Raw genomic sequence first — 13,711 nt, 5'->3', positions numbered from 1 at the left:
ACCCACTACATGTATCTACCAGACAAATACCTAGGAGAGTATGTACGCCTATCCCAATGGCTCAAAAACCTCCTAACCCTAAGGTGAAAGCATCTAAATTCAAAGTCAGGTCAACTGAAGATGATGATTGTTCAATTTGAGACCAAGTGGATATCAGGCTTTGTACCCTGATGATATTAATATGCAACAATTTGCAGCAACCAAGGCTATGAGTTGGTTCAGTCAGTATGGCATGGCACACTTTGCAACATATGTTGTATTAAGATTATAATTCCTACAAAGGTTTAGAAAGGAGAAAACTCCAACAGATATTTTGAACAGAACCATGGACAACAGACAAGGGACTATGTTGTTGGAAGATTGTGCTCAGAAATTCAAAATTTTGGGTGGAGAGATTACAGGGAAATGAGAGACCCACATATAAGATGTTAGTAAGATATTTTTTGCAAGTTTTGAAGAATGCTATGGCTAATATATGATATTGTAGGTGGATTCAACAACTTAATTACAGTTGAAGCTAGAGTTGAAAAAAGGCTTCGCATGACCAAGACCAGAAGTAAAAACAGGGATAGCTCAGATTCAGAGAAAGTTTTTGAAGTTGAGTTGGAATCTGACAAAGATGGTGATTCCGAAGAGTCATTAGAGAGTGGGAGTGAAAGTAGCAAAGGAAAGAAGAAGAAGAAGCATAGTGACAAGAAAAAGAAGGATAAGAAGGACAAAGAGGAGTATTTGATCAATCAATTGACAAAGATTGGTTCTTTTGTGGTAGCTCCAAAGGAGAAGCAGTATTGCCACATCTATGAGAGAGAAGCTCATAATACAACACAATGTTGGTATAATCCCAACAATGGGAGTAAACCAACTCCTAATGCAGGAAGAGGAAGGAATGATGCAGAAACAAATCAAGTGGATCCATTCAGAGGGAGACCACCATTTCAAAGACCTCCGAGACCCCCAAGATCACCTTGGAGAATGAAAGATAATAATCAAAGAAGACCCCCATGAGTGATGCCATTTGTTTTTAGTGGTGCACCACATCACTGGGTAGGTCTAAATTGTGCTTTGTGGGTAAATCATAGAGAGGAAAGAGTAATACCAGTGGTGCCATATAATTAGGATAACTAGCAAGCTAATCCTCAACAACAACAACATAACCAACCACAAGCTCAAGCAAATGTCATAATAATTGGTTTTCAGGAGCAACAAGCACCAAAGGAGGTGAATGAAGAAAATCAAGAGCATCTTATAAAGGAGCATTGTGATGAGTCGTCATGCGATTGTAATCAATGTGTGCAAAGTCAGGATGTGGATGTACTAGGATGTCACCAGGTCCAAAGATAAAGGACCTATTAATTGGAGAGATCAGAGATCAAGTTCTAAAATAGGTTCATAAGGAGTAGAAGAATCAAAGTCTAGATGATACAACTTCAGACATTCAGGTTGAGCAGCTGAAGAAGCAGAATGAAAAACCTCCAGTAAAAAAAGATGCTAAGGATTGGTTTGAGGTGTTAATCAACTCTCCTTTACAATTATAATTAGATCAATTGTTATGTATGGTTCCAAACTTCAAGGACAGGTTGCTAAATGGATTGTTAACAAAACAAAATCCAGTTCAAGAAAATTACATTGTTGAATCAGTCCTGCTTAATATTGATCCATCACAAATGTAGATTTAGTGGTTCCTATCATAAAAGTGGTTTTTCAAAGAAGCTTATTTGATGATTTGGATGGAGGATTTGAAGTGAACATATTAGCTGAGTCTATGTATCATAAAATGAAGATGGACAAGTTATATACAACACCTTTTTAGGTCAAGATGGCAGATCAGAGGAGAGTCCAACCTCTAGGCATTCTGATTGGTTTAGATTGGCCAAAGTCAAATATGATTGGGGTGAGAACAAGGTTATCTTGAGTTAAGGAAAGCAGGTGATTACAATCCCTATGTTGGGTAGGAAGAACATTCCTATCAAGGAGAGACCATTGTATGCTCAGACCATTAACCTAGCAGAGGAAGTTGAGGATGATGAGGAAGAATCTTTTTTGAAGTCTAAACCCACCCATTATACCTGTATTTGAAGTGGATATAGAAAGAATTTTGCAGAGGAAGATGGAGTCCATGAGTTAGAACCAAATCTAGCTCCTGGATATGAAATATAGGGATCATAGGTACTACAGATGCTAGATTGGAATGTGCTTTCTAGCTCAAAAGATGCTTTACAACAAGAGGAAAATGAAGCAAGGGATTTGGTTGAGAAGATTTATAACAAAATATTTGGAGGATCAAGAAGAGTCAAGAAAGATGAGTTAGAGGAGATCAAATTGGACATTGAGGAAGATCCAAAGATAGTCAAGGTCAGTATTCATGTGGATGGACAATTTCTACATGATCTATTTCAATTGTTGGTGGAATATAAGGATGTTTTTCCATGGGACTATTTTGAGGTTAAAGGAATAGATCTTGGTCTACATCAACACAATATAAAAATAACCTCAAGCAAGATGCAATTTCAATTGTGCAACAAAGGTACATAATGAATCCAAACTTTGCACAACAGGCTAACAAGAGATTGATAAGTTTCTAGTTGTGGGGTTTATTAAAACAAATCATGAGGCAAGTAGAAAGATCATATGTTTTGATTACAGGGAAATTGAATGCAACCATTATCATTGATCCGTTTCCAATGCCATTGTGTGATGGAATATTAGATGCAATATATGGAAAAGAAATGTATAGATTTCTAGATGGTTTTTCATATATAATCAAATCAAGATTACTAAGGAGGATCAACATAAAACATCTTTTATCACAGAATGGGGAGTTGGTGCATCCACACTAATGAATTTTGGACTAAAAAATGGACCAGCATCATTCAATTTTATAGCATACAAAACATTTGAACCTTACCTGCAAGATTTCATGGGAGTCTTTGTGGATGATTTTTCAATATTTGGAAAGAAGGATTTGCATCTACATCATCTGAAGTTGTGTTTTGAAAGGTGTAGACAGTTCAGAATGTGTCTTAATCCTTTCAAGAGTGATTGCTATTAGAAGTGGAGTTCCTCTTGGTCATGTGGTTTCTCAAGAAGGAATGTCCATTGGTAAGAAGAAGATTGAAGCTTTAAAGCAGCAAAATCTCCATAGTATGTAAATGAAGTAAGTAGGGTTGTTGGTCAGGTCAAATTACATGCTAGTTTTGCTAGAAATTTAGCAAATGTTTGTATGCCTCTTACTCATTTGACAAAGAAAAATGTGCCCTTTGTTTGGGATAAACCTCAAGATAATTCATTTCAGATGTTGAAGAAAATGTTGTCAGTGGCACCAATATTGCAGCCTCTAGATTGGGCATTACCTTTCCATGTTTTTGTTGATGCATCAAATGTAGCTATAGGAGTTGTTTTAATGCAAGAAAGACTCAGGGGATGGTTCAACCCTATATATTATGCTAATAGAGTGTTGACACCAGATGAAAGGAATTATGCTGTGACTGAAAGAGACTCTCTTGGCATGGTGTACACTTTAAACAAGTTCAAGCATTACTTGCGAAGCAACAGAGTGGTTTTTCATGTTGAATACCAAGCCTTGTTATATTTGATCAAGAAGCCATTGCTAACAGGGAGATTATCTAGAAAGATGTTATTATTGCAAGAGTTTGATTTTGTGATTCTTCACACAAAGAGCATGCTATAGCAGATTATCTAAGAAGACTAGAAACTAGAGAGGATCCGGAAAGTGTAGATGATGATCTCCCTGATGTTGGATTGTTTTTCACAATACAATATCTAATTCATGGTATGATTAGATGTTAATATTTTTGGAAGATGGTATTATGCCATTAGGTATCACAGGTGATCAAAGAAGAAAGTTTGCTTTGAAAAGTAGACCTTTTTTTATTATACCAGGAGCTTTATATAGAAAATCATTGATCAGGTAAGTAGAAGATGTGTGCCTGATTTTGAACAAAAAGTTGTGCTGCAAGATGCCCAATCAGGAGCAATAGATGGACACTTTTCAGGTGTTGTAACAGGAAAAAAGGTGTTGCAAGCTGGATTATGGTGGCCTATAGTATTGAAGGATGAACATGAGTATGAAAAGAGTTGTGTTCTTTGTTGGAAAATTGGTCAACCTGATTGATAGGATGTATGATCATCCAATATTACCTTTGTAACCTTTTCAAAAGTGGGGGATGGATTTTGTGGGACCAATAAAGCCTACAACAAGCAAGGGATGAAAATACATTTTGATTTCTACATATTATTGTACTAAATGGGTGGAAGTAGTAGCTCTCAAGGATAATAAATCTCAGAATGTGGTTAGGTTTCTCTATCATAATATCATGACCAGGTTTGGTTGTCCTGTGGAACAAGTAAGTGATATAGGAAGTCATTTTCTTAATGAAGTGATTTTTGAGCTGACAAAAACTCATATAATTATCCATAAGAAATCTGTATCTTATCACCCTCAGGCCAATGGACAAGCTGAGAGCACAAATAAGAGCTTGTTCAAAATCTTGAAGAAGATTGTTCAGGATAATCAGAAAGATTGGGATTAGAAGCTAGATTCAACATTGTGGTCTTTTAGGATAGCTTTGAAGGTCACAACATGTATGAATCCATTTAAATTAGTATATGGTCTTGAAGATGTGGTGCCTATGGAAAAAGAGTCTCAGAGTTAGTGCTGAGAAAAAGAGTCCTAAGTTGTCAGTGCAATATAGAAGCAAACATCTGATGCAGCTAGAGGAGGATATGTTGGTGAGCTCTCATATTACTAAGTTGATACAAAGAAGGAAAAAATCTTGGGTGAGCATGAAGGTCAAATTTAAATTTTTCCAAATTAGAGATTGGATGATGCTTTACAACTCCAGATTACGGCCACATCCAGTCAAGCTTACTTTTAGCTATAAAGGTCCATATCAGATTGTTCAATACTTTAGACAAGATACATTTGTTGTAGCAGATGCTTTTGGAACTAGAGTTGAGAAACCTATAAATGGTTTCAGATTCAAGAAATTTAAGGGAAAACCACCTCATTTGGATTGGCCTTTAGCTGGGTTTATTCATCCTAAGAAGTTGACAAAGAATAGCAAGGCTCGAAGTAGTGGTGCTAATCAATGTGTTGTACAGGACATGAAGAACAAGAGTGTTGCACTCTATGAACCAATACGGGGGAAAAACATTGGTGATGTTAATGATTCTAAATCAGGTTTGTGGGTGTGTCATACAACAACCAAAACCACCAGGTTGCTGAGTTCCAGGTATGGTCAGTCGGATCCTACAAGTTCTCAAGTCAAAGCTTGATTGATCGGAATTTTTAAAAAGAGAGAGTTCTGAAAATTTTATAGATTTTAGGGTTGACACTACAAGAGGTACTTCACATTAGAGTTACTCGCACTGTGACGCTCAAAAGTGAAAATCCACGGCATCGCTATGAGCGTCGCTATTTTCTTTGTTGCATAGCAACGCCCATAGCGATGCCGACGTGGGTAAAAAATAAACCGAGAGCGCTCAAAACTCAGATCTCAGATTTGGAGAGTCTTGGCGCTCAAGCAAAAGAGGTAAACCCACGATCTCCCTCTCTCTCTTCCCCCCCCCAACACACACACACACACACAAGGAGATCAAGGAGAGACAGGTATGCTCCTTCCCTGTCCTCTCTCTCATGTTCCCTTCCCCTCTTTCTCTCTCTCTCTCCCTCTCTCTCTCTCTCTCTCTCTCTCACACACACACACACACACACATTGTGTCTTTGAAAGAGAGAGAGAGAGAGAGAGAGAGTACACACATGCATAAACAAAAAACACATACAAACACACACATGCATAAACAAAGAATGCATACACACACATTGAGAGAGGAAAAGAGAGAGAGAGAGAGAGAGAGAGAGAGAGAGAGAGAGAGAGAGAGAGAGAGAGAGAGAGAGAGAGAGAATGAGAAAACAAAGAGAAAGAGAAAGAGGGGGGGGGGGGGGAGAGAGAGAGAGAGAGAGATTGATAAAAAAAGTAGAGAAAATATGAAATGAAATGTTATATTAAGGTTTAGGGTTAGGTTTGATTTAGAATTACATTTTAAATTAGGATATATTAAGCTGGATTACATTTAACTTATATTTAGAATTTATGCTAAATTTAAAACTATGTTAGACTTAAAGGCCAACATGTAATGTGCTAAGTAATCCCTCGAACAAGAAGAGGCCTCCTTTTATAGGCCAAAAGGGTTGTCATCTCTCATGAGAGGCAATCAGGCCTAGCCGCCCTTGTGTAGACAAGTCCACGGTGGCCTCTTCAATGTGCCCATATGTGGCCACCCTTGTGTAGACAGGTCCTAGTTGAACTGTCCCATGCACCCAAGGGTGGCCGTCCTTGAGAAGACAAGTCTGCCATTGACATTTGACCATTGACCATTGACTTTTGACCACAGCCACTGGCCAACCGACCAATCAACCGGGCAATTTTTGACCACTTTCTGGCCGCCGTCTGGCTATAATGTTTTGGCAAAAAGGAATATTCTCGCCGTAAATTTTTTGGTTTCTCGATGAGCGATTTTTCTTCATGCATGATGTCTTCTCTGCATAACGAGGGCCTTACAAATATGTTTTTTTTACTAAAAATTACAAGGGGTAAATCAGGCTCCTACTTAGCACAACAATGGAAGGAAGATGCAGCTCATGCAAGAGGGACTTAAAAGTACTCGGAAGCATAATAGTTACTTTTTGAAAACCAAATGCGAGATGTTCTTTGGGAGCATGGGTCCCTTGCAAGCTTAATAAAAACATCCACTACATATCAACCAACCATACCATGCCATTGCATGGAAGTGACACATGGAGAAACTACGAAGATTTTGCCAACAATAAAATTAATCAATCATTATGTAGATCTTCAATTTTGGGTTTCAACTCTTATTTCTTAGCTCATCACCTTCTTGGTCTTACTTATGTAGCTACCACAATAGTTTTTTCTACCTATTCTACATCAATTTCCAAGAAATATTATGACATAACTATTCAATGTTCTATATATGACATATAAAGATTTATAAGAGTATGCCAACTTACAGTAAAAGTCTTCAAGATGTAGCCATGCAAGATCTTGTTGTGAAAGTACCTCTTTTTATGGTGGTTTTTTTACCATTGTAAATTTTTCATAAGTTAAGTTGATAGATTTTCTCAAAGCTAATTAACCACAATGAGTAATGTGATTCATTACATTAACTCATTACATTGTAAATTTTTCATAAGTTAAGTTGATAGATTTTCTCAAAGCTAATTAACTCTAGGTGATTCATTACATGTTAGGAAAACCACAATGAGTAATGTGTCATTTGCCTAGTTAAGTCTATGTCATTCCACATACACAATCGAAATGGCTCATTATAGTAAAACTTGAAATCCATGTTTCCATGACACTCAAAACAATTAATAGACAAATGCTCAGAGACAAAACCACAATCAAATGTCTCATTTACAATAGAATGTGAAGTTTATCTTTCCAGGACACTCAAAACAGTTAATAGATGAACGCTCTCAAGAGATTTATGTTTGAAAATACAAACTAAACATTAACCATAATGTCTACAGTCATGCACAATTCATTTCCAAAAAATGGGTACCATGATGGCTAAATGAGATGGCAATTGCACCTTATAAGAACCTTTATTAGAAAATTGTTATACCCAACATTCTTTCTTTAAAATCTAGGTAATAGAGAGCAGAAATGAATAAGTAAATAAGCAATTGAGAAAACACTTGATGTGCTCATCTTGGTTGATGCATCTTCTGAGATTCTGAGAATTACACACCTTACCACAACAGAAAGAAGATGCTTGTTTTGTGGTTAACAATGAGAAAGAAGCACAACTACATGAAACACCCCAATATGTTTGTTGTTGGAAAATTCCTAGGTCTAAGTCAAACTCAAATTACCAATCCATGATGCAATTTTTTCAAATGCTACCTCTAGGCCTTACATGCGGGTTGGAGACCTTTCATAGATGAGACATAAGGCCATAAGTTGTGGATGTATAATCCCTTTTTCTATCTTCATAGGTTGGAGCCGAGAAAGAGTTTATACGAAGGTCTTTGACATTGGTACATCTCCTATCCCCAATGAAGATATTTTCCTCCCATATACAATATCGAATTTTATGTTGCCTTTGAGCTCCTTGAAAGACATGAAATCAACATAAAATTATTCCCTCCTTTGTACCTACCACAAGTGTATCACCAAACACAACATGAGATAAAGGTAGTATGTGACCACATGAATAAATCTCAAGGATTATGCATCCCTTGAAAGTAGACATGTGCAAGACTTCACATGTCATACCCTTTGATTTATAGGCCAGGTAGCCTCATAACTAACACACACAGAGGTATGTGTGCCTTTGATGTAAAGGCCAGGTAGCCTCATATCAAAAGATATATATATTCTCCTTGATCTTCAAAGGATACTACCTATGCCACAAATCCGATTCTCTAAAGCTCATGCTTTTGTGTGAAAGTCAAATCTTCTACCCAGATTTTCTATATACATTGAGAAGTAGACTAATCACTGTACATCTTGTAGCTAAGAGAAATGCAATTAGATTTAGCTCACTATCCACTCAAGCTTATGAGAAAATCAACATAACAATGTTTTTTGAAGAAATAAACATGTACCATGGGCTATGAAGAACTATTGATCACACAAAACGGGAGGCACATTCAAAATCTCTCTCTCTCTCTCTCTCACACACACACACACACACACACACACTTTTGATGACTATACTTGGCTTTGATTGCTTCGTTCTTCACACACCCACACACACAATATTGATTTGCCTCTGTAAAACTAGGATTCACTTGCTAGCTAGTTTAATAAATATAATCTTGCACAATTTTTTGAAGTCTTTAAGTTGGTGTGTGCTTTGTTTGAACTAGTGTGAGCATACGGTGAAAAATATAAGTTGAAAATTCACTAAATACTGAAATGTTCTAGATTGTTAACATGTATTGTTTGATCTGGATGAATTTCTTATAAACCACTTGTTTGCTCTACATTTTACACGTGTAACAGATTAGAATTTAAAATGAAGATTGTTTTCAATGTTTATCAATATTTTCATGCACATTTCTCAAAGTCTTCAATTCATGGTTGAGGGTTTGCTTGAAATAGTGTGAGAGTGTTAGTGCAGTGTGCAACCATAAATTTGTATTGGATATGTTGTTTTTTATTATCCAGTTGCTAAAATGATGCCAGATCAAAAGAAAAGTATTATGCATGCCATTCAAAAAGATTTTTTTTTGGCAATATCATCATGTGTAGATGGTCGCATACAACAGATTAATGAAAGCGACATCTTCATCAAAGACCTCACTAGTGCTATATGGGAGAACACAGAGTGCAGGTTGCAAGGTGATGGCCAATACGAGCTGCTGATTCCAGCAAGGATTCAAGAATTTGACCCCCACCACAAGGTTAGGACAGCGTTGGGCAATATTAAAGTATGTTGCAGAGACTTAAAGGAAGATATCCCTCCTGTCTACAACATGTCAAAGTTAGAGCTCTGGGATAAATTGTGGGATGAACAGAAGGTACAGATGAAGCCTGTGAAAGTGGAGGAACAAGATTGAAGATGGCCCAAGATGTGCAAGCAGCTTTGGGAGGTCAATCAGATGCATGTGGCTCCGGTACAATCATGCACATGACTTTGAATGCCAAGTGCACTCATCTTGTCGGCATCCCTCACGAGGGCTTGGTAGAAGATACGAGGATTGGAGCAGGCTTCTTCCGTGTGTGCACATTGTACACCATCAAAGGCACCTCTTTCTTTTCAGACCACATTACATATGTGGGAAAATGCTACAAGGGAAAGAGTGAAGTGAAATTTGACAGCTTCTAGACAGAGCAAGGAATGCAAATGCTTCGCCCCCTCCATTGTACGGTGCATTGAATTTACCATGGAAGCTCCTTCGATCACAATATTTCCATACTACAATGGGGGTACCGTGGGGGACATGATGTGCTGCTTGCCATTCGCCCACGGATTGTTCACACGCCACGTGCATAGGCTACAACACGCTGTGAGCGGGACGGAAACACACAAAACGCCTCTATAATGACCCGAAACACACTCTTGGAATGATACACACACACTATGGGGAACCACTCGGCTTACACAACCCATCTGGCCGAGACAGAGAACACACCTATGGAGTGAGAGGAGAGAGACTACCCATTTACCCACTCCACACGGAGAGACACACACACATACACCCAAAAAACTCAGCTCAAAAGAGGAGAATTTCTGATGTTAGATACAACTAAGCTTGGGCCAACACCAATGGGGCAAATAGCTCACACAATATGGGTAAAATATGCCAGAGACAATCATAAATTGGAGCAGAAGCTTCGCTCATAGGAGAAACTTACATAGCAAAAACAACACGAAAACTGTGAGAAATTTGGCAAAATGGACAGTGCCATCGCGTCCAGAACGGCCCAAAAGCCCAGTCTACAATGTCAAGGTGCTCAAATCCGACCTCAGATGAGCAGTTTATAGCCAAAACAGGCTCCAAAATCAACAAAAACACAGTTGTGGTTGTTCCTCCTCTTCTCTCCATGTTTTTTCTGGTCTTCTCATAGTTTTTTCAGCTCCCACACTTAGCTTTACTACTTGGGCACCCTTGGCCTTTTAGTTGACCTCAAACGGACCCCGAACATGCCAAAAATTGACCTCGCAGTGCATAGTTGTCACCCTTTTGCATCATCCACACACTTGGCACTCATCTTTTTTCAGTAATACATCCCGCCACCACATGAAGTGGCCCCAAAATATGGTCCTCATGATGACCTTTTTGCATAATTATCACAAGAAAACACCCATGTTGTGTCCGTACTTATCCACGTGCAAATATTGACCCCATTCGACCTCCTAGCGCCACTAGATGCCATTTGACGCACCTGCTTACCTCATGTCGTCAGCCTGTGGATAGCCTCCTCGAGAAGTTTTACACGCCACCAAATCCTCATTATTATATAAAAACACACTAGGACTGGTAATAGTGTAAATCGATGCACTATGTACACCATGTCCTACCTGTACACATGTGGGCCCCACGTAACCACCTGGCTTTGCAAAATGGGCAATCCTTTATTTGATGCATCATGCATGTGTATGTACATATGTGCAATCCCTTGCTCCAAAAAACTCCTGACATAATTTGCCCATCTCCTAGCCTGCTAGATCATTCATGATCAACAACAACAAAAAGAGATATGAGATCGCCGCATCACAATTCTCCTCATCCCTCACAGACATTACTTGCTCCACAGACAGCTCATCTTGCTCCACTATCATTAACCTGGCATGATGTAATTTAAGATGCAATCCATTTACCCTTGACTTATGTAGAATCCCATCCAGGTTAGCCAGTTGATATGTACCATTCGGAAAACACTCCACTACCTTGAAAGGGCCTTCCCACTTAATTTGAAACTTCTTTTGGAAGGTGTTGTCCAGCTTATTGTTGTAGCGCAAAACCAATTCATGCTTCTTGATACCCTTACTTTTGACCTTCTCATTTATCTTTACCAAAGCCTTATCTTGCATCTGCCCATAATGTTCCAATGCACTCATCCTATCCAGCTGAACCTCTTGTAACTGTAAGAGCCTCTCTTTGAATGCATCACTAGGCGGCCCAAGAAACTTCTCCAGCATCTTATCTGCAGGCAACTCTACTTCCACAGGCAATAGTGCTTCCTTTCCATACACCAAGTGAAATGGAGTAAACCCTGTATCTATCTTCACCGAAGTACAGTAAGACCATAATGCACTAGGCAATTCCAAATCCCAATTCTTTCCTTGGTGCTCTGTCACTTTCGAAAAAAATTGTACCAACTCACCATTGAATCTCTCATTTAAACCATTACACTTCGGGCAATAAGGAGTGGTATGCTGGTGCCTAATCTTCATCTTTGCGTATAAAAAATCTAGCAGTTTAGCTCTAAATCCTGGCCCCTTATCTGAAAGTAGCTCCAATGGCACCCCAAACTTGCAACATATTTCATCATACACAAACTTTCCCACATCCTTTGCAGTGATTTGTGTTACTGCTATAGCCTATTCCCATCTAGAGAGATAGTCCACTGCAGTCAAAATATAGCTTTTGCCCCTACTTGTGATAGGTAATGGGCCAATTGCATCAATTCCCCACTTTTCAAACACATCAAATGCCAAAATGGTTTTTCGTAACTCTGGCTTCAACACTCTCTTCCCAAATGCTTGACACCTATTGCAAGACATACACCAATGGTGAACATCCTTGTGCAAACTAGGCCATACATACCCCTCTTACAAGATCTTATGCAAGGTGATCTTTAGAGCAAAATGGCCGCCACATGTGCCTTCATGATTCTCTTCCAACACTTCGTAAAGCTCCTCTCGCCAAGGCACACGTCTCAACACGAGATCAGCCCCTTTCAAGTACAAGACATCACCAATCAATTTGTACGTGGATGCTCTACGCACAACCCATGAATGTCCTTCGGAATGATTCATGTTAGCAAAAACTCCTCTTCTTGAGCCAAACTTTCCCGGCCATGATAAAGAGGTAGATTGGTCCTCAACACAAATAGCTCCCCACTCATGCTTTGAGCTGCTTCATGTGCCTCTCCATTTAGAGAACGTTCAATGTGTCTGATGCTCCATGCTTGAAAAAATTTTAACAGGCCTTTAATTCTGAAACACATTTCCTTCAATGAGGTGTTCTTGATCTTCCACACACCCAGCACTTGCTTCACAACTAACAAGGCATCACCTTTTATGCTCAACCTTCTAATCCCATACTTCAAACAAACGTGTAGTCTAGCTTCCAAAGTAGCATATTCAGCCTCATTGTTACTATGTGCATCCAATTTGAACCCTCTCTTGCCATACTAGCTTCCCCTCTGGATCATAAAGTGCTATGTCCCCTGAAGCCGCATCATGGCTCTTTCTGTAAGATCCATCAAAGAACAACACATGTGCATTGTTGATCCGTGGAACTTCTTCAACTACCTTTCTCACTGCCTCTTCCTTAACAAGAAGAGGATTCTCCTTGTAAGTCAACAAATCAACTAGGGTAGCTCTTATACCGTCTTCCACTAAAAAAGAGAACTCAAACTCTTGCAACTCAATTACCCATTTCTTGACCACATTTGACATGTTAGTGCCATTAATTAATTGTGGCAAAAAATCATAACTCGTCAAGAAAACAAAAGGTCGTGGTAGAAAGTAATGACAAAATCGTCGACAAGAAAATATTACACTGGCCATCACTAGCTCTACTTCCGAGAATTTTCTCTCTGCTACCAGCTTCACTCGGTTTGCACAATACACTAGCCTCATATAATGGTTGCCCTTCCCCTTTTGCAATAGCATGGCTCCAATGCATCATCCCCTCTTGATGGATTTACATAAAAAACTTTGTCCCAATCAGGGGCCTGCATGGCTGACAGATCCCCAACTCCTCTTTCACCTTTTGAAACACTTCTTTACACTTGTCATCCCATCGCAATGGATCATGCTTTGCCACTTTTTGTAATGGATAAAGGAGTTGTGAAGAAAATGAAATAAACCGCACCATATACTTTACTTTGTGTATAAACGTTTCCAATTGCTTTGTACTCGTAGGTGACGGAAGAAGAATAATAGACTTAACCGTGTCTGGATCAGCCTCAATGCCATTTTCTGA

Source organism: Adiantum capillus-veneris, chromosome 5 (genome assembly GCF_014529385.1).
Source record: "Adiantum capillus-veneris isolate H3 chromosome 5, ASM1452938v2, whole genome shotgun sequence".
NCBI classification, from domain to species: Eukaryota; Viridiplantae; Streptophyta; class Polypodiopsida; order Polypodiales; family Pteridaceae; genus Adiantum; species Adiantum capillus-veneris.
The sequence above is the reverse complement of the archived record's forward strand: the minus strand, read 5'-3'. Positions refer to the sequence as shown.